The sequence below is a fragment of the Capsicum annuum genome, chromosome 12, assembly GCF_002878395.1.
Source record: "Capsicum annuum cultivar UCD-10X-F1 chromosome 12, UCD10Xv1.1, whole genome shotgun sequence".
In the NCBI taxonomy this organism is placed as follows: Eukaryota; Viridiplantae; Streptophyta; class Magnoliopsida; order Solanales; family Solanaceae; genus Capsicum; species Capsicum annuum.
Genome location: NC_061122.1, coordinates 68,845,909 through 68,867,594, shown reverse-complemented (window position 1 = coordinate 68,867,594; position 21,686 = coordinate 68,845,909).

Sequence of the window (21,686 nt, the reverse complement as noted above, 5' to 3'; positions counted from 1 at the left end):
AATTTGAAAATGCCATAAGGTTGTAAAAATACTAAAAGAAGTAATAAGTGAGTATAACTGATAATAACATCTAAAAAACTGAATAACTAACTATGCTAGTCTGAGAGCCTCTAATTGTCTGAATATGGAGTTTATGGGACAAACCCCCAACTAATTTCAACTGAAATAACCACTGGACTGCTGGAATACTGAAGTAAATAGACTTTGTCCTCTAAATATGAGAACTCACCACTATAGCTGTTGCTGATGGACTCACCAAATATAAGGACTCACCACTATACCTATCGTGTCGATGCCAATGATGCGGCACATCATCCTACAAGTCGACAGTTTGGTTTTCAGTCATTAAAAGTTGCGTCCTTGGGAGGTATTTGGGTTTTTTCTCCACCCCTATTTAGCCCTTAAACACGAGATTCAGCCTTCATGAAGCAAAATATAATTACTTTCTCTTAAATTACTCAAGAAAAAGAACCCTAGGTGATTTAATTTCAAGGCCAAGGCTCAAGATTTCCACCATTGCTCTTCAAGAATTTAGCAACCAAGGTTTGTCAAGTGTTCATCCAAGGGTTCCCTTCCACCCTTGAAGTTCAAGAACCCCCTTTAACTACAAGTTTATGAGTTTTATAAAGTTTATGGTTGAATTTGAATGTGTTCATGATTACCATGTTAATGGGGTTTCTAGTTCATGATTTACTACAAGATTCATATGGAATTGATTGATATGTGTACATTATCATGCGAAACCATATTGAAACCCTTAAAGTTGTAAATGTGGAATTGAACTATGATGCTTACATGTTGTTTTAGTGTCATATACATAGATTATATCCTTCAAGTGGTTGATGAATTATTTATGTAGTTGAATAGTGAAATTATATCATGTCAGCACATATTCAAGTTCATGTCATGCAAGTGTTTGCTAGAATGTCCCAAACGAATGTACGATGACCAAGTACTTAGCTATCATATTTCAAGATTGTGCCATGTCATATCATTTATGCTATCATGTCCTGGGGGTATTCAATACCTAAAAATTTAGCTGTTTACCTAGAGCCATGGTCATTCACAGGATAGTATCAGTCATGTAACGATTGGTAGAATTTAGTTAGTTACAAAAGTCAGGAATAACTCATAAGTATTTAGAAATCAATGAAAGTATCCAGTTCAGACCTCAATAGTACTCAGTCTGTTAACAAAATTCAGTAGTATTCCCTAAGTCCACAGAACCCAGTGAATTCAGTTCAGTTTAGTTATACAGTACGATCAAAATAGTTTAGTCCATCCTAGAACAGTCTAGAATACAGTCCAGTGTTTATTTAATTGGGAGTAGGATTCAGCACCGAGTTAACCCATGGATAGGGACTCACCTGCCAGTAGAGGGTGTGATTTTTAGAATAAGTCCTTGTGTTCCATAACTACGTAGCCAGTTCAGGTTGAGACATCAACCTGCTAGTTGAGGGTTGATGAGGTGATCTACCTGCTAGTTGTGGGTACCATCATTCTCGTTTAGAGAACCTACCAGATAAAGGTGACTCAGCTTTCTTTACTCATGGAATGGTACTGACACCTTTCTAGCTAGGGTTATAGATTGGAACCCAATCAGCTCAGAGAGAGGCATGTCGATTAGATGATTACTTCCCGTAGTCTCAGTTTCAGTTCCAGTCTCAGTATAGAACTCAGTTCAGTTCTGTAGAAAATTAGGACTGTCAGATACAGCCACTCAGGTTAAAACAGAACTCAGTATAGTTCCACAAAATCAAGACTGTCAGAGATAGTCACTCAGCTATCAATAATTTAGTATCAGTAGGCTCAAATATCAGTTAATCAGAATTCAAATTCGGTATTCCAGTGTTATCACAATCTTAGTTATAGTTTATGTATTCACACATATACTTTCATTCAGTTATACTCACATCATTCAGTCAATATTGTTCATGCATATAAACCCATGCATTTCAGCCTACCTCACTTTGCATACCAGTACATACAAAGTACTGACACATACTTTTCTCTTGAGCTATGATTTTTTATATCATAGGTTCAGATGTACGGGCTCCCAAGCACCCTTAGCAGTTCAGATCTTTAGTATTCAGAGTTAGTGGTGAATCCTCATAGTTTAAGGACATGATTATTTTCTTTAATATTTCAGTTTATCAGTACAGTTTTCAATAGTAGGAGTTAGTTGGGGGCTTGTCCATCAACTCCATGATTCAGACAGTAGAGGCTTTTCAGACTAGAGTTTTTGTTAGACAAATGTTTCTGTTTTGGTATTGTTATACCGTATTCAGTTTTATTTCAGTATTGAACCTTATGGCAAATTTTTTACCTAATTTCTGCATATTTGTAGTATTACTATTTAGTTATTACAGTAGGTACCAGTCACGGGTTAGCTTGTGGTCCTTTGAGATTATGAACATCGTGTAGCATCTGGGGTACAGACTTGAGGCATTACAAACTTATTATCAGAGCCTAAGGTTCAACAAAGTCCTAGGAATTCTAAAAGCACATCTATTAGAATCTTATTCATAGGTGTGTAGTATGCCACACTTATAGACAGGAGGCTACGAGGTATTTTAGGAAAAGTTTCCCTTCTTTCAGTATTCATGTCGTGCGAGTGAGCATGAGCTCCAGTAAAACTCCCTGCATGATACGAGTGAAAGAAGTGAAGGATTCCTAAGAATGTCCCATATCCTCTTGAAGATAGGAAACAACCATCAATGTTCTGATCTGGAGGACTCTATAAGATATTTTCTCTTGTACTAACATTATCGATGAAACCTTACAGAATATGCCTCCAAAAAGGACTAAAGGAAGAGGAATGAGAGACTATCCATAACCCCAGCCCATCTAGCCAGATCCTCTAGACGAATACGTCTCCCACATTGAATTTAGAGCAGCTTTCACCACCCTAGCTCATTCTATGGTAGCCCAAACTGAACGTCCAACTATTGTTCTGGCCAACCCAGTGGCCAATACTGCTGCTACCAAGATTTGGGATTTCACCCGAATAAACCCTCCATCTTTTACTGGGTCTAAGTCAGATAAGGACCCTCAGGAGTTTCTTAATCAGGTGCAGAAAGTTACAAATATTATGGGAGTGACTATAGTTGAGAGTGCTAAGTTAGTCGGATATCAGTTATAGGATGTGGCACACTCATGGTTTAAATAGTGGAAAGCAAAAATGGCCACAGATACAGGGTCCATAGAATGGGAAAAGTTTGCCACTGCTTTTCTGGTTAGGTTTTTCCCATTAGAGTTGAGAGAAGTAAAGGTTTTGGAGTTTATAAATTTGAAGCAGGGCAACATGACAGTGAAAAAGTATTCTCTCAAGTTTACTCAATTAGCTAGATATGCTCCTCATGTGGTGGTAGATAGCAGATCCAGGATGAGTAAGTTTATGTCGGGGATTTCTAGTAGTGTGGTCAAGAAATGTAGGACCTCAATGTTGATTAAGGAGATAGACATATCCAGTCTTATGTTCCACGCTCAATAAATAGAGGAGGCTAAGAATAGGAAGAAGGAAAGGAAGAACAAAAGAGTGAGAATAGGTAGTTTCAACTCTACTCAGCCTAAGTCAAAGGGTGTGAATCGTTCTCATTTCCACCTGAAATCCTTAATTTTAGCTCTGTCCTTAGCCAGTGCTCCAGTGCCAAAATTTAGAAACGGCAATAGAGATAAGGCACTAGGCCCTAAACCCTAGGGTAGTGTCAGCAGCGCCCGAACCAATCCCCTTTGTTAAAAATATAGCAGAAATCACCAGGGTATCTGCAGAGTGGAAAGTGATGTGTGTTTCGAGTATGGCAAGCGAGGCCATTGAGTTAGAGATTGTCACCAGTTAGGTTCTCAGGTTTAGTATAACAGTACACCAACTCAGTCCGGTTGCCCGAATCAGTAAGGTGCCACTTCCAGTGCCACAAGTAGGCAGCACCTAAACAGACTTTATGCTCTTCAATCCCAACAGAATCAGTAAAGTTCTCCTGATGTGGTCACTGTATGTTATAAGTTTTCCATTTACATGTTTATACTTTGCTGTATCCAGGAGCTTCGTTGTCCTTTGTTACTCCATATATAGTTATTGCTTTTGGAGTTAGTCCCAAAATTCTAGCAGAGCCTTTCTCAGTCTCTACCCTAGTGGGTAAATCTATCATAGTCCCACGAGTATACAAGAACTATCCAGTTATGGTATTTCAGAAAGTTACTTCAGCAGACTTAGTCAAATTATAGATAACTGATTTTGATGTCATTCATAGCATGGATTGGCTTTATTCCTGCTATGCCTTAGTCAACTGTAGAAACAAAATTGTCCAGTTTTGGTTTTTGAATGAGCCCATCCTAAAATGGAGGGGTAGTACTTCAACACTTAGGTGCCAGCTTATTTCTTACCTTCGGACGAGAAAAATAATATCTAAGGGATGTGTCTACCATCTCGTTCGAGTCTAGGACTCTAGTTCAGAAATCCCTACTCTTGAATCAGTGTCAGTAGCACGTGAATTCCCAAATGTGTTTCCCAAAATTCCTCCTGAAAAGGAAATCGACTTCGGAATTGACCTTCTTCCAAATACTCAGCCCATATGTATTCTGCCATATAGAATAGCTCCAGCAGAACTCAAAGAATTAAAAGAATAATTAAAATATCTCCTAAATAAGGGATTTATCAGACCCAATGTGTCTCCGTGGGGTGCGCCAGTTTTATTTATGCATAAGAAAAATGGTTCTCTCAGAATGTGTATTGATTACTGTCAGCTAAATAAAGTCATGGTCAAGAACAAGTATCCACTTCCTAGAATCGATGACTTGTTTGACCAACTTCAGGGTGCTAGTTACTTCTCCAAGATAGAACTCAGATCGAGCTATTATCAGCTCAGAGTCAGAGAATGTGACATCCCAAAAATAGACTTTAGAACTCGATATGGTCACTTTGAATTCTTAGTCATGTCCTTTGGTCTTTCCAATTCCCCTGCAGCCTTTATAGAATTAATGAATCATGTGTTCAAGCAGTACTAGGACATGTTTGTCATAGTCTTTATAGATGACATTCTTTTCTACTCCCACAGTGAGAATGATCATGCAGACCATCTCAGAATAGTATTGCAGACTCTCAAAAACCATCAGCTATTCGCCAAATTTAGTAAATGAAAATTTTGGCTAAGGTCAGTAGATTTCTTGGCCATATAGTTTCTAGTGATGACATTAGAGTTGATCTCCAAAAGACCGAAGTAGTAAAAAACTGGCCCAAACCTATCTCTCCATCAGATATTAGGAGTTTCTTAGGGTTGGTCGGCTATTACCGATGGTTTATTGAGGGATTTTCATCTATTGCATCCCCTATGTCCAGATTAACTCAGAAGAAAGTCAAATTCCAGTTGTCAGATTTTTGTAAAAATAGTTTTCAAAAGTTGAAGACTCAACTCACTACAGCTCTAGTTTTGATCCTTCTAGATGGTTTAGATAGCTTGGTTATGTATTGTGATGCATTCAGAGTCAGTTTAGGGTGTATTTTGATGTAGAAAGGTAAGGTCATAGCCTATGCCTCTAGACAGCTTAATCTCTATAAATAGAACTATCCTACTCATGACCTTGAGTTAGCAGCAGTAGTGTTTGCCTTAAAGATTTGGAGGCACTATTTGTATGGTGTGCACATTAATGTGTTCACAGACCATAAGATCCTATAGTATGTGTTCTCAGAAAGATTTAAACCTCCGTCAGAGAAGGTGGTTGGAGTTGTTAAAAAACAATGACATAAGCGTCCTATATCATCTAGGTTAAGCCAATGTAGTGCTTGATGCTCTCAGTAGGATGTCTATAGGTAGTGGTATGCATGTGAAGAATGGTAAGAAGAAGTTAGCTCAGGAAGTTCATCAGCTTTCCTGACTAGGTGTTCGCTTAGTCGATTCAGCAGAAGGTAATGTATGGGTACAGAGTAGTTTAGAATCATCCCAAGTTTCCGAGGTAAAGGAAAATAAGTATAGGGATTCTAGTCTAGCTAAGTTAAAGGAATCAGTCATAGATCAGAAGGTAGAGGTTTTCTCCCAAGGGAGAGATGGTGTGTTGTGCTACCAGGGTTGGCTATGTATGCCAGGTGTAGATGAATTGCGACAACGAATTCTTACAAAAGTGCATGGTGAGTGCTACTCTATTCACCCAGGGAACACTAAGATGTACCGTGATTTGCGGGAGATCTATTGGTGGACTGGGATAAAGAGAGATAGTGCAGAGTTTATGGCTAAGTACTCAATATGTCAGTAGGTTAAGATCAAGCTTCAAAAGCCAAGTGGGTCCATACAGGGGTTCAGTATTCCCAAATGAAAGTAGGAAGAAGTGAACATGGACTTTTTGATGGGTTTGCCTCGTACTCGTTGCCAGCATGATTCAGTTTGGGTCATTGTAGACAGGATGATCAAATCATCTTATTTCCTACCATTTCATACCTCTTATTCACCAAGGATTATGCCAAACTTTATGTCAGGGAGTTGGTCAGGTTGCATAGTATTCCGCTATCCATTATCTTAGATAGAGGTACCCAGTTCACCTCTCATTTTTGGAAGGCATTCCAAAAGGGTCTTGGTACCAGATTTTACCTCAGTACAACCTTTCATCCTCAGATAGATGGTCAAGTAGAAAGGACCATTCAGACTTAAGAAGATATGTTGTAAGCTTGTACGATAGACTTTAAAGGTATTTGGGATGACCACTTGCCTTTGATTGAATTCACATATAAAAATAGCTATCATTCCAGCATTTAAATGGCTCCATTTAAGGTGCTTTATGGGAGGAGGTATAGATCTCCCATTGGTTTGTTTGATATGAGTGAGGCCGCAGTGGTAAGGCCTGACTTGATATTTGATACCTTAGATAAAGTTCAGTTGATCAGGGAAAGGCTTAAGATAGATCAGAGCCGATAGAAATTGCACGCAGAAAGGATCTCAAGTTTGAGATTGGTGATTTTATGTATTTAAAAATCTCTCATATGAAAGGAGTGAAGAGGTTTGGCAATAAGGGGAAACTCAGTCCCTGATATGCCGGTCCTTACCGAATTCATAGTCATTTCAGAACGGTAGCTTACGAGCTTGAGTTGCCTTCAGACTTAGCTTCAGTGCACCAGTGTTCCATGTCTTTTTTCTTAAGAAATGCATAGGTGACCCAGCAGTCGTAGTCCCTTTAGAGGGCATAGATATTCAGAACAACCTCTCTTATGAAGAGACTTCCATCAAAATCCTTGATTATCAGATTTGCAGACTGAGGAACAAAAAAGTCCCTTTAGTCTGGCAGAATCAGTCCGTTGAGGGAGATACTTGGGAAGCAGAAGTAGACATATGGACCAAGTATCCTCACCTCTTATCCGCAAGCTCAGACTCAACATAAGGTAGCAGATTTCCTTTGAATTTACTCAGTCTCATGTTCAAATATAGCTACCAACTTGTTTTCAAATAACATTGCATACTCAGTCATGCATTCACAAATTAGTTAAGTTATGTACTCATGCATCAGACATGCATGTCCAATATATAAGATCAGCTTATCAGTAATCCCAGTCATGCATTCATGAATCATGTTCAGCTATGTAATCATGCGTCAGATATGCATGTTCAGTATGACAATTCTGTATATCAGTAATTTCAGTTATGAAATCATGCTTCAATTGGACATGTCCAGTGTCCAAATCCAGTTTATTAGTATTCTCGATTTAATCAGTTTCATTTGAGGATAAATGTTTTCAAGGGGGAGATATTGTAAGACCCTACAAAATCCTAAGCTCAACTCAGTCTTTTAAGCTTTCTAAGGGGTCCAGACTTAGAAAATTCTAGCTAAGTATTCACATTTAGTATTATTTTGGCCTTCATAAGTTGGAAAATCTATTTTATGACTCTTATGACTTTAAAGTATCAATATTTAGATTGATTCATGACCAGAAAGGTCAGTAGCTGTTCCTGGACAAGTTTCATATTTTTCGAACCTCGTTTGAACTATGTTTAGGAATCTAAAATAGTGAATTGATGCGATCTCAGCGTGGCGCATCGGCCATTGCATCGATCAATATTTTTCTTGCCTCCCAGTGGCAATTTCCAGTGAACCAATGTGGACTCGACGCAATGCATTGTCTATCACATTGATGCCAATAATGCGGTGCATCATCTTGCAAGTCGATAGTTTGATTTTCAGTCATTAAAAATCGCATCCTTGGGGGGTATTTGGGCCTTTTCCCCACCCCTATTTAGTCCTAAAACACGATATTCAGCCTTCATTGAGCAAAATATACTTACTTTCTCTTAAATTGCTCAAGAACAAGAACTCTTGCTGATTTTATTTCAAGGCCAAGACTCAAGATTTCCACCATTGTTCTTCAGGAATTTAGCAAACAAGGTATGTCAAGTGTTCATCCAAGGTTCCCTTCTACCCTTGGAGTTTAGGAACTCCTTTTAACTATAAGTTTATGAGTTTGATGAAGTTCATGGTTGAATTTGAATCTGTTCATGATTACCATGTTAATGGGGTTTCTAGTTCATCATTTACTATAAGATTCATGTGGAATTTATTGATGTGTGCATTATCATGTGAAACCATGTTGAAACCCTTAAATTTGTAAATGTGGAATTGAAGCATGATGTTTACATATTGGTTTAGGGTCATATGCATATATTATGCCCTTCAAGTGGTTGATGAATTATTTATGTGAGTTGAATAGTGAAATTATATCATGTCAGCCTATATTCAAGTTTATGTCATGCAAGTGTTTGCTAGAATGTCCCAAACGAATGTACGATGACCAAGTACTTAAATATCATGTTTCAAGATTGTGCCATGTTGTATAATTTATGCTATCGACTCCTGGGGGTATTCAATACCCAACAATTTAGCTGTTTACTTAGAGCTATGCTCAGTCACAAGATAGTATCAGTCATGTCACGATTGGTAAAATTCAGTTAGTTACAGAACTCAGGAAAAACTCAGTAGTATTCAGAAATCAATCACAGTATCCAATTCAGACCTCAGTAGTACTCAGTCAGTTAAAAGAATTCAGTTGTATTCTGTCAGTCTACGGGACCCAGTCAACTCAATTTAGTTCAGTTATTAGTACGATCAGAATAGTTCAGTCCAGCCTAGAATAGTCTAGAATCCAGTCCAGTGTCTATTCAATTGGAAATTGGATTCAACACCAAGTGAACCTACCGATGATGACTCACCTACCAGTAGAGGGTGTGATCCTTAGAAGTAGTCCTTGTGTACTTGAACTATATAGACAGTGTAGGTTGAGACATCAACCTGCCAGTTAAGGATTGATGAGGTAATCTACCTGCCAGTTGAGGGTACCACTGTTCTCGTTAAGAGCACCTGCTAGATGAGGTTGACTCAGCTTGTCTTTACCGGTGGTACCGTACTGACAGCTTTCTAGCTGGGGTTACAGGTTGGACCCTATCAGTTCACAGAGACGCATGTCGATTAAATGATTATTTCCCACAGTCTTAGTTTCAGTTCTAGTCTCAGTATAGAACTCAGTTCACTTCTACAGAAAATTAAGACTGTCAGATACAATCACTCAGGTCAGAACGAAACTTAGTAAAGTCCCACAAAATCAAGACTGTCAAAGACAGTCACTCAGCTATCATTAATTCAGTATCAGTAGGCTTAGATATTAGTTAATTAGAATTCAAATTTGGTATTCCAGTGTTATCACGATCTCAGTTATAATTTACATATTCACACATGTACTCTTATTCAGTTATTCTCACGCCATTCAATCAGTATTGCTCATGTATATGAACGCATGCATTCCAGCCTACCTCACTTTGCATATTAGTACATTTAAAGTACTGACTCATACTTTTCTTTTGCACAATGATGTTTTATATCATAGGTTCAGACGCACAGTCTCCCGAGCACCCTTAGCAGTTTAGATCTTCAGCAATCAGAGTTAGTGGTGAGTCCTCATTGTTCGAGGACATGATTATTTTCTTTAGTATTTTGGTTTATCAGTACAGTTTTTATTAATTAGAGTTTGTTGGGTGCTTGTCCCATCAACTTCATGATTCAGATAGTAGAGGCTTTTCAGACTACAGTTTTTTCAGACAGATATTTCAGTTTTGATATTATTATACCGTATTCAGTTTTATTTCAGTATTGAACCTTATGATAAGTTTTTTCCTAATTTCTACATATTTGTAGTATTAATATTTAGTTATTACAGTACATATCAATCATGGGTTAGCTTGTGGTCCTTTGGCATTATGAACACCGTGTAGTGTCTGGGGTACAGACTCGAGGCGTTACAGTTCATCTAACTAACATACCCTGATATAGACTGATTTGGGGTCCAACCTGTGACCCCAGTTGGAAGGGTGGTAGCACCTTACCATGGGATACTAACAATGTTGTGTCAACCCTAATCTGGTAGAAAGACTCATGATATATATATATGATTGTGTCAACCCTTGTCTAGTAGGAGAACGACTTACCCTATGCTAGCTATGTAGTTCAATAACTCAGAAATTTCTACTAAGGGTCAAACCTTAACTAGCAGGAATGCCCCCATCCCTAAGTTCGCTCGGTGCTGAATCCTAATCCCTACTTAAAGACACTGAATCACTAGACTATACTAAACTTGAATGAACTGACCCTGATCGTATTGACTAGCTAAATTGGACTGAGTTCACTGAGTTCTGTTAACTGATTGTGTCCTACTGTTCTTGACCTTTACTGTGATGATTCTATAACTACTTCAACTAAGTAAACAACTAGATTTCGGGTAATAAATACCCCTGGGATGCGATAGCATAATTAATAAACTCATATCACAACTTTAGAAACACAATAATAGGTTACCATGCATAATTTACTCATATGGATATTTTATCAAAAACTTGAGGAGCATGATTGATACACATGAGAACTAACCACGTAGGGCATATAACTGCAGCAGGCAACTTGCAAATTCAAAGGTTTTGGCATGAGAGATTCATAATTCAAAGCACATGATAACTTAATTTCATGGAATTCATAAAATATCTTAACTTGAAACCCATACAATAACACAAACATGAGTATAATTCAATTCATAACATGAAAATCATAATTCAAATTTTAAAAAGGGTTCTTGAACTCCAAAGGTGGAAGGATACCTAAGGATGAACACCTAACATACCTTAATTGTTGAATTTGTGGGAATTATTGGGGATTTCTTGGAACTTGATCTTGAGCTTGATGAATTAGGGTTTATTTCTTAAGAGGATTTGTAAAGAAAGAAAGTATTTTGCCCCATTTTAAAAGCTTAATTTCATGTTTTGGCTGAATTTGGTGAGGGAAAAAGGACCTAAATTCCCTTGTAAAGTCATAATTAAATGAGCAAAATATGTCCAGTGATGAGGCGGGCGACGCGCCGCATCGATGCTGTCGATTTAATAGCCGACGTATCGCATCGATACTATTGATATAATGGCCAACACAACGTATCGAGATCGTGTTGGCTTGCTATTTTGGTCATACAAACATGCCTCAAACGACGTCCGAAAATTTTGAAACTCACCCGAGATTACCTATAGATAACCCTGATCATGAATTAACTTAAAAATCAATAATCCAAGGCCAGAAAGATATTAAATAAAATCACCCAATTACAAAGCCTAAAATTGATTGTAAGTTTTAACACTTGACTGAATTTTTCTAAGTCTGGGACCCCTTATTACAAGCTATATAGGACTGAATTAAACTAGGACTTTTACGAGGTCTTACATATGTACTTTCACAATTTAATGAGAATGTTGCTTTCTTTACATCTTCTTCAATAGGTATCCTAACTATTTCCTTTCTCTGATTTTTTGTAATGATATTAGGGATTTATTCTATCATTGAGTACTCATTATTTATGGTACCTTCCTTGAAATGCTGCTAAAAGACTTTAACTGCTTCCTCTCCAATGCTATTTTTTTCCCTAATTGTCACTCCCCAATCATTCGTAATTTCATTAATATGCAGTTTTTCCCTCTTTCCTTGGACATAAACATGAAAAGAGGTTGGTGTTCTGTCTCCCTCATTAAATCATTTTATCTAGACTTTTGTTTCCAGTATTCTTCTTCCTAGTAGTGTTTTTTGAATTTTTTCTTTGCATTCATTAAGTCTTTCCTATTCTACTCTATTTTATTAACCTCCATCTGCAACTCATTCGCCTTAACTGTATTCTCAAGAGTAGCCATATTTTGGAAAATATTCCCATATGTTTCTTTACTCCAAAGTACAAGCGCCTTCTTTAAGTTTTTCACCTTCTCTTAGAAGGTGTAAAACCGATTTCCCTGAGCATTAATGTCCTAGTTCTCCTTAACCAAATCCTAAAATCTCTCATGTTTAATCCAAAAATTCAAAAATCTAAAAGGTTTCTGGATCATTTCCTAATTAGCATGACATCTGACTAACAAAGGTCAGTGATCTGACCCTTTTATAATTAAGTATTCCACCTCTGAGTTTGCTAGCTCATGTATAAATTTCATATTGCCAAAAATCCTGTCCAACCTCTTGTATATGCAGTCCTCTTCTATTATTTCATTCCACATTGTTAAGGTACTTACTAAGAAAACCAATTTTGTCAATGTACAAGTATTTATGTATTCAGCAAATACCATAGTTTCAACATAAGTCACTAGCATCTCTCTCATTTTTCTACAATATCCAGGATTACATTAAAGTCCCTACCAACTAACCATGATGTATTAATTTGTCTACCAATTTCCTCCAGGTCCTCTCACAATTCCAACCTTTTCATACCATTACACCTTGCATAAACTGTAGTAATCCAGAGTTTCTTTTGATTACTTCTGTGATTAAACCGAATAGTAAGCTGTTGGTGCTTTTCTGATACAATATTTACCCTCCACTCTGCATTCTATAAAATCCAAATTTTTGAACAACAATTTACAACTGTATTTTCCATTCCAAGCCTTCTCATATAACTTTCTAGTTCTTGTGGCCCTTATAAAGGTTCCAAAAGGGAAATAAATTCAAGTTTATTTTGTCTCTTCAGATCAATCAACCTATCAAATGAGTTTTGAGTATTGACTAACCTAATGGTCCAAGATAATAGACGTTCTAGAATTGTTTAGAAGTAGGTGGTTTAGCTGAGATACTCCTTGTACATCTTGTTTTTCTAGGCTTTGGTATTTTTCCTTTCTTTTCTAAGATCTTTGGTATGTCTATGAGATAAATCTATTTTGGTGCTTACTTTTGTGATGTTCTCCTATTTTTATTCCTCTTTATCTTCATACTCATTTTCTTTCCTTATTTCTGTCATCAATGTGTCCTGTACTAACTCCTACATTGATTTCCCATTAGTTGATTCTTGAGCATCTGTTGAAGAACCTTCTCTTTCTATTTCTTTTTTTTACTGATCACTAGAATCTGGTGGTTTTTCCTTTTTTTCTTCACCTTTTTCATTTACTTACTTTTTTTTATCCTCCCCGTAGTCCTTCCCAGAGTTGCCTATCTTTAACCACAACTATTTCCTTCTCATTCCCTCTATTGTCCATGATTTCTTTAGTTTTTTCATTGCTCTTTCTAGTTTCATCATTGACTGGTATCTTCTCCTTATCACCTTGTAATGGGTTATTGTTTTATGATTCTTTTCCATAAGTACTACTTTTGTTTTTTTTAGCTGCAACAAATATTTCTTTCACCTATTTTTTCGTAGACTTCTTGTCCTTGCTCTTTGATTCTTCCTTTGTTGTGATGACCTCACTATTTCTTCATCTTGTAATCCCTTCTTACTTTGGTTAACCTTACTTCAGCATGCTTATCATCCTTTTCCTTGTTAAGAATGCCAAATTTGTTTCTAGTGACCACTTCTTCCTCATTTAAGGCAACATTATTTGGATTCCATATATGCCCCATAACTCCTCTATATCGGTACCTTCTTATTCTTGCCCCATTCTTGTATCTTTTTTCATGAAAACTTGTATCCTTTATCTTGTCTCTTTCAATTTATTCATTCTTCTCTATTTCTTTAGGTACTTCTTTCTCTTTTTTTGGCTTGTTTTCCTTATCTGCCTTATTTACTTTTTCTTCCTTCTTGGGAATAGATTCGGGTGAAGTATGATGCATTTTTTCTTATTATGTCCTTACCATTTACAGTTTTTGCAGTACTTAGATAGATAATTGTACTTGATTGAGATCCACTTTGCCACAATTTCTCCTGATTTCTTTTTAATTTCCTAGAGAAAAATTCAATTCTTTGCCAAAGAAATTAGGCAGTCAGGCAAGCAGCGGGATCCATGCTATTACTATTAATATTTCCTTCTCTGGATCAAACAATAGATCCCATTTCAACTTCCTCATCGGATAGTTTTAATTTTTATGCATAATATAAAATATAGATTTTGATCATAAATTAACATAGTCTTTCATCCTTGAGGCTCTTATTAAAACATAACTATTACATAACAAACCTATAGTAACGTCACCTTTATGTTCACATAGTTTGGGGATTATTTTTTGTAATTCTTGGATATCAAGCCATCCATATGAAAACTTTCCTAGTGCTGCAAACTCAAGATTTTCATGTATGATCATCTGGGATATCTCTTCTCCTTCCACACCACTCTTGGTTTCCCATGCAAATATGTCAAAAGTTTAATGGGAATTAGTACTCTATTGGTCGTAGCAGGTTGAAGAGTAGCCACATAATTTCTCTTGACACCACTACTCGGTAATACAGGCGGGTTGGTATGTTGAGCCACCTCCGGTGGAGGTTGTCCAATGGCCCATAATATCTATTTTGATGATAGTTTTTTATATGCTGGGGTTAGAGGCTAGCGTTTGTTAGAGAGTGTTTTGCTTGCTTCTATATTTTTTTCTCCTATTTTTCAATAGGGAACCAAAATATTAACATGAATTAAATCAAAAATAACAAGGGTTTTATTATCACTCAATGGAAAAGGAGTTCTACTTTGTTTAGCTTGAAAGAAAACTTCACAAACACTACCATATGTTCTTTTAGAGGGTATATAAATTAATCTTGACAACACAGATAAATTTTCAGTTGAAGTTTGTCCTATACATCGGTACCACAATTCATATGTTTCAACAGAATTCGCGACTTGATGTGTCTCCAGTATCACATACCAAAAATAGTACACCCTATCTCAGTGCTCACCTAAAAAATTCAGCATCCTCGAAATAGGGTTATGTATCAGACATAACTTGTCAGAAAATGTCACATGGCACTTTTGATCTTTAATTAATTGCCGAATAGAAATAAGATTACAAGATAAACTAGGCACAAATAAAACATCTTGTAATATGAGGTTAGATGTCAATTTGGCATGTCCTGACTTGATGGATGGTGTTTATGTATCATAAAAAGGCATACTGGAAGTTGATTAATAACAATAATATTAAATAGCAAGTTCAAATATCCTGTGATGTGATGAGATGCACCATTATCGAACAACCAATAATCCAAACTATGTGTATCTAGTATATTGATATGTGCCTATAACACATTTATATACTCCTTACCAAGTAATTTGTCATTGCTAGATGAAAATGTTTCAACCAGATAATAAATCACTGTACTTGGCTGGGTGTCAATAGCGTAGATAAATTACTGATTAATTTTCTAAGACTGTCTGCAATATGCACTGTCATAGCAATATATAGTTGTTGTTGCATTCTTTGGTGTTGTTCCATTTATGTTCCTTATTGTTGTTGTTGTTGTGGTGGTTGCTGGCATCCACCAACATGACACTAGTTATTATTTTGTTGTACTATTCTACACCCCCTTCCTTGTCCTCAACCATGGCCTGACTTAGGTCGTCTGGGTTAGTGATACCAATGTTCATAATCATGATTGTTTTTTCCTTAATAGAAGCAAGGGAGGAAATCCATGATTCCCATAAATTGGGTTGGTTGTTGTGCACTAGATATGTCATCCTGTTCCTCTTTTTCCAAGTGCCTGCATAGAAAAACTAATTAGCTCATATTTTTTGTACCCTCGAACAATATTTTTACACCTTTCTTCTTGCCTTACCGATTCATAAGTTTTGTTGACAACAGAAAGGGAATCCATGCTCAAGAACTGGTATCACAAAGTTATAAGAAGAAAGTTATCTAGATCTATTAAAAATTGATGTGTTAGTTCAGTGTCAGCATTACTTATTAGTTTGGGCGCAATAGTATAAGAGCATTCACACATTACATCTTTGTAACCTGTCAACTCTTCCAATGATTTATGTTTTGTATAGTATGAAATAAGGTTGGTTCCTTGTTGATTAAGGAAAGCAAGTTCAAACTGATTAATCTGAGGGCCATTAACAACAGATAGCTTTCCTTATGGTCATTCCACATATATTGAGAAACCTTATATCTGGAAACACTTAACTTAATAGTGTCGTCAACAAAATTAAACAACAAAGAATATATGGCTGAATTATTCACTAGCCTCTCTTGAAATTTGACTCTTATTTTAGAACCTCATTTAGAATGATATCTATTAACAAATCTAAGTTTCCCTTTTGATTCAAGACCATTGGTAACTGATTTCATCCAAACATCATAATTTTCACTCATCAGATATATTTGGTGATAGACATACTCAGATCATCTGGCCGAACTCAAATAGTAGAAAGATGACAGATCGTGCTGAAGTAGAGGCTTAGAGACAAACTTTCATCTGTATTCATCATGATGATGAATTTAATAATCTTGTGAGGGAACAATTCACAACTATAGATAAATAAGAAAAGAAAAAAATAAGAAAGAACAAAAAGTGTGTTTAGGAATCATTCTGCTCTAACGCTATGATAAAACTGTCGTGCAAGACAACCTTAATTGTATTCATGGGGTAACCTCCTAATTTATATAGTGTTTGTTCCTGCTAATGAGTCTATTTTACATACAAAAGGTATTCTATTCTAAGGTATAAAATATTACAAAAATATTACCTATAAAATATGAAAAATAAAATTTCCTTTTTTGCCTAAAAACAATCGTGTCCAATATCACATATACTAACTTTCAAATATATATCTCTTATTTTATCTCCGATTTAGCCCTTTTTTAAAATGGCATCAAGAAAATTGCAAAGCACATTGTGATAATCTGCCATGTCATCATACTACATAAGTGCTACTTGGTACACCTATTAAAATCAATTTACTTTATTAGCTCAAGCTTCATAATCACAAAAATTTTAGAGTGATGCATTCTAGTCCATTATTTTCTTGATTAATAAGTTTTGTATTGGGGAAAATATGTATGTACAACGTGGTAGATACGCAATATTAAAGAGTCACTATGTGTCAAACACGCGGTAACAAAGAATCACTTTAAGGCAGACACATGATAGCATAGAGTCTAATGGCACATTCACTTTGATGGTATATTTCACAAAGTGGCGTATCTAGGTAGGTTTAAGAAATCTATCATACCGATTATATGGATAAGATGACAAGGAAAATACAAGTGTCAGAGTATTCAGATATGTCGATGAATCTGATATTGAGAAGAGCACATCAGAAATATTGGTTGGCACAAATAATGGGATAGCAACATGGCATGCTCTGATTAGTCAGTATACTTTTGGGCATAATAGAAAATTTACCATTATCAATCTCATTCATGTATCCCATAAATAACTATTCCCATTTACTTTGTAAGGGATTTGATTTAAACATTATTGAAAAATAATATAGTCTCTTTTGCTTGGCTTGTACTCACTTAATATTCTCAAAGCAAGGACTATGATCCTGGGATACAAGCGAGAGGTCGAGGACATTTTATTTGATTCTCTTTTCCTAATCTTAGCTCTGTTCTTTTTTCTATTATAGACTATCATTGTTTGACGTTAAATTTGCTTATAAATAAATCTGACAAGGGTTAAATAAAGACACATACTTTTGTCCTTATACATAAATTTAAATGTACAACTTTTGGGGTAAATGAGATTACCTTCAAAGGTCACTCAATTGATGAGTCTTCTTGAGAAACTTTCTTAGTAATAAGCATGATTACCATTATCTCAAAGTGCTTGGATGTCAATGTTTTCATTTATTAGAGTTCTGATCCCAACCATGAACTTTCATAGGTTACTCTGTGAATCATAGAGGGTAAAAATACCTCACTATTGATAGAATAACTATATCTCAATGCATGTCTCATTTGATGAGAACACTTTACTTTTTTCATTTTCGATTTCTCAAGGTGTTTCACCACCAACGACTAAGACTCTTTCAAGAGACATACCTCTTGTTGTTAACTTGAATCAACTTAGCTTTATCATCTTAGAAAATTGAGTCAATTGTTAGTGAATTCATGAGTATTCAAATTTCCCTTCTCAAAATTTATTGGAACCTTCTCCCTCTATAAATTCATCCCTACCTTCTTTCTCATTTCGATCAGCTTAAACTAGCATATTTGTTGATAAAACAACAACAATTGAAACAAAACACACTCTTTGCTAACAATATCCAAGTTGGTATTTTCAAACTCAAGGCTTTACAAAATTAACATCTCTTTAGTTGAGCCCATGTTCATCCATATAGAATTATTAAATGGTAAGTGGAAAAGAGTAGTTTATGTTAAGCCTCAAGCTTTAATTTGTAAAGGAACTTGAATTTTGTTTTTCTCCCTTCTTCTTAAAAATTAGTAGGCTACAACTGATTGTTTATACTTAAGAAAATCATTATGGAATTATTTCCAGGAACAAAGCGTGATTGGTTGTAAGAAGTTACTTCCAAACTTTTTGATATAACTATCTTGACAAAATTAGTCCAGCTGTAACAAGGATTACTGATTGAATAATAATTTATAGTATTCATGAACAATTTATAAATATTACAAATGGACAAAAATAATGTTCTTATAATGAAAACATTAAGGAGAAAATCAAACCTCTTGGCTTTGGAAAAATAGATATAGAATGATGACCACTGGTATGTAAACTTCAGAAAGCACTTTATGGTTTTAATCAAGCCCTACATTCTTGATTTTAAAAATAGTTTCTTATTGATAAATAGGATTTCAAAAACTTTGTGGTTGATCTAAGATTGTTCTACTTAAACTTTCCTTTCACTATTACATATCTATTAGACTATGTTGATGACATCATATTTAGGAAAATGAATTATGCCCTTAACAACCTCTATTCGTAACGTAAACAATCACTTTCTTAAAAATAATTCATAGGAGCATACAGTAAGTTCTGCAAAGACAACTGAATTGGTTAAGGAAAAGAAAACCCCAGAGATCAGTAGCACTCCTAAAATACCCTGGTTTCTGGCCCTTGAAAAATTCTTGAGCTTTGATCTCACTGTCCTATTAACGACTCATTATATGAGTCATATGGTATGGGTGCGGGTTAGGTTACCCAAATCACTAGGTGTCTAGTGGATGATGGTTGGGTTTCTGTTATGGTTACGGTTTAGTGGTATGAGTCATTAGGGGTAGTGACGAGTTATTACGATGATCCTTAACCAAATAAGAAACTTAGTGACTTGACTTGGATTTGAGTATGAGTGACTTACAAAGAGCTGTGGGATAGGTTATGAGCGGTGGGGTTGAGTCATATATTATCCAGTGTCTAATCCTTGGGGTTTCGTCTTGCATCTATTAGACCATATGAGTCGTATAGTCAAGTTGCAATTGGGAATTATTGAGTCATATGGTGGACATTGTATGAGTTTCCAACTCACTGTCTTGGTGATGAATCAGGGTTACAAGTTATATATTATGGTCACAAGTCAAGGGTTCAACTCATAACCACCTACAGTCTTGTTACAGTTTTTATCTGAGGGTACTTTAGACGTTTCCCACTCAAAACCTTTAAGGCCCCACATCCCTATAACACTTTTTTGGTCATTAATTCTATACTTTAGAAGATTAAACATCCTATTTAATATCTCAAAATCCTCTTAAGAAAAAAATGGCTAGGATTTTTTCAAAGTGGTCATCTAAGGGCTTAAGGATCAATTTCTCTCCGTGAATCTTTATAATTCAGGAATATGACTCTTCCCTCAGTGTTTATTTACTAAATTAATATGTTTTAAGACTTATTCATGGTGGTTTTCAAACAAAGGTTGAGGGGTTTGAATACATGTTATTGAATATTGTTTTCCATGCTTTAATTGTGACTATGCATGTTTTAAATTATGGTTTGCATATGTTGGTGTATGGGGATGATGATTTAATTTATGGTCCATGGTTGAACCCCAAATTAGATGAGTAGGCTTTGACAATGGCATGGCCTCAACCTGTTTGTGAAATTGACTATGAATGTGATTTTGTCACATAGTTTGATTATTCTTGGAATCTTGTATTGCATAAATGGTAATAGAACATGAATTGATTTTGGTTAGTTCCTATGATTTTTTAAAGGCCTTGGTGTCCATGGTTTGATTATAAATAATTTTGGTTAATTGGAAATGATGGAGTCTAATTTGGTTTAAATGGTTTATATGGCATAAGATAGTAGACTTGCAAGCTTTAATTTTGGTATGATGCTGTTAATTCCTAATTTAAAAACTCCTTGGTGAATAGTTGGGAATGTGTAAATAATTTAATATGGGATTAAAGGGGGTTTAGTAAAAAATCCATGGAAGGTGGGTGTCCCGAAGGAACTAACACTGAAAACTCATATTTATCAATGTGAGGGTGGTCTTGGTAACCGTGTGCATGATGTCACACTTTATATTTTTGGAGATGTACTAGTCATCATAGGTTTTTTTCTCAGGTCATGCGGCTAACATACACTGGGGCCTTTTCATCTGGAGGAGCTGAACCCATATAACTCATGGGTGGTTTTAGGATGGTCAAGCTACTCAACCAATTTAAGGGTTTAAATGCATGCTAAACTTGTTCCCTATCCTGACACAATATGTATAAATATATATATGTGACTGCAAATGGTTATTAGATTAGTTTTGAATATATGGCATTATCTTAGCTTTATCTCTGAGTTAAATTCTAGCATTCACTCTGCTAACCATCTTTGAGCGTTGTATCCCCACACGATGCAGAAACTGACCATACTACCAATCCTTCTGCTTAGTAACTTAGATTCGGGGATAGCTTTGAGTTAGATTGTAGTGGTGAGCTTTCATAATCTGGAAAACCCCATTTCATGCTATGGACTTCCTTTTATTACTGTTATTTCTTTAATTATGATTTTGGCTATGGTCGGGGAAATGTCCCAACTAGATGTTCTTTGATTCTTTTTAGAGGCTTTGTCGGACTACTATGGGCATGGAAAGTGTCAGTATTAGTGTAAGCCTTGGTATTGGGATTGGTATTGGTTGAACTTTTGGTTATGGTTGTTTTGTTATGGTTATAGATTTACGTTATTATCTTTAGACTATTATTGTATTATCTTGTTATATGTTTGAAATTCATCCGACATGGGGTGTAGGGTAGCTAATAGTGGGGTATTGGGGCTGGTCTTCGGTCCTGGTTGGACTAGAGATACCCAACATGATTAGGCCATGGTTTTGGTCGTGTCAGATTGGTATCAGACCCCAGGTTCATAGCCAATTAGGAATCTACAAATTCGTGTCGAGTAGAGTCTCTTTTAAGGGTGTGTAGTGCGCCACACTCATAAGGGAGAGGCTACAAGGAATTTAGAAATATTTCTCTTTCTTGTGTTCTATTTTGAAGCTGTAGAGTCTAAGGTCCTGAAATATTTTCCAATACCCGCTTGTTCGCTTTTTAGATTATGC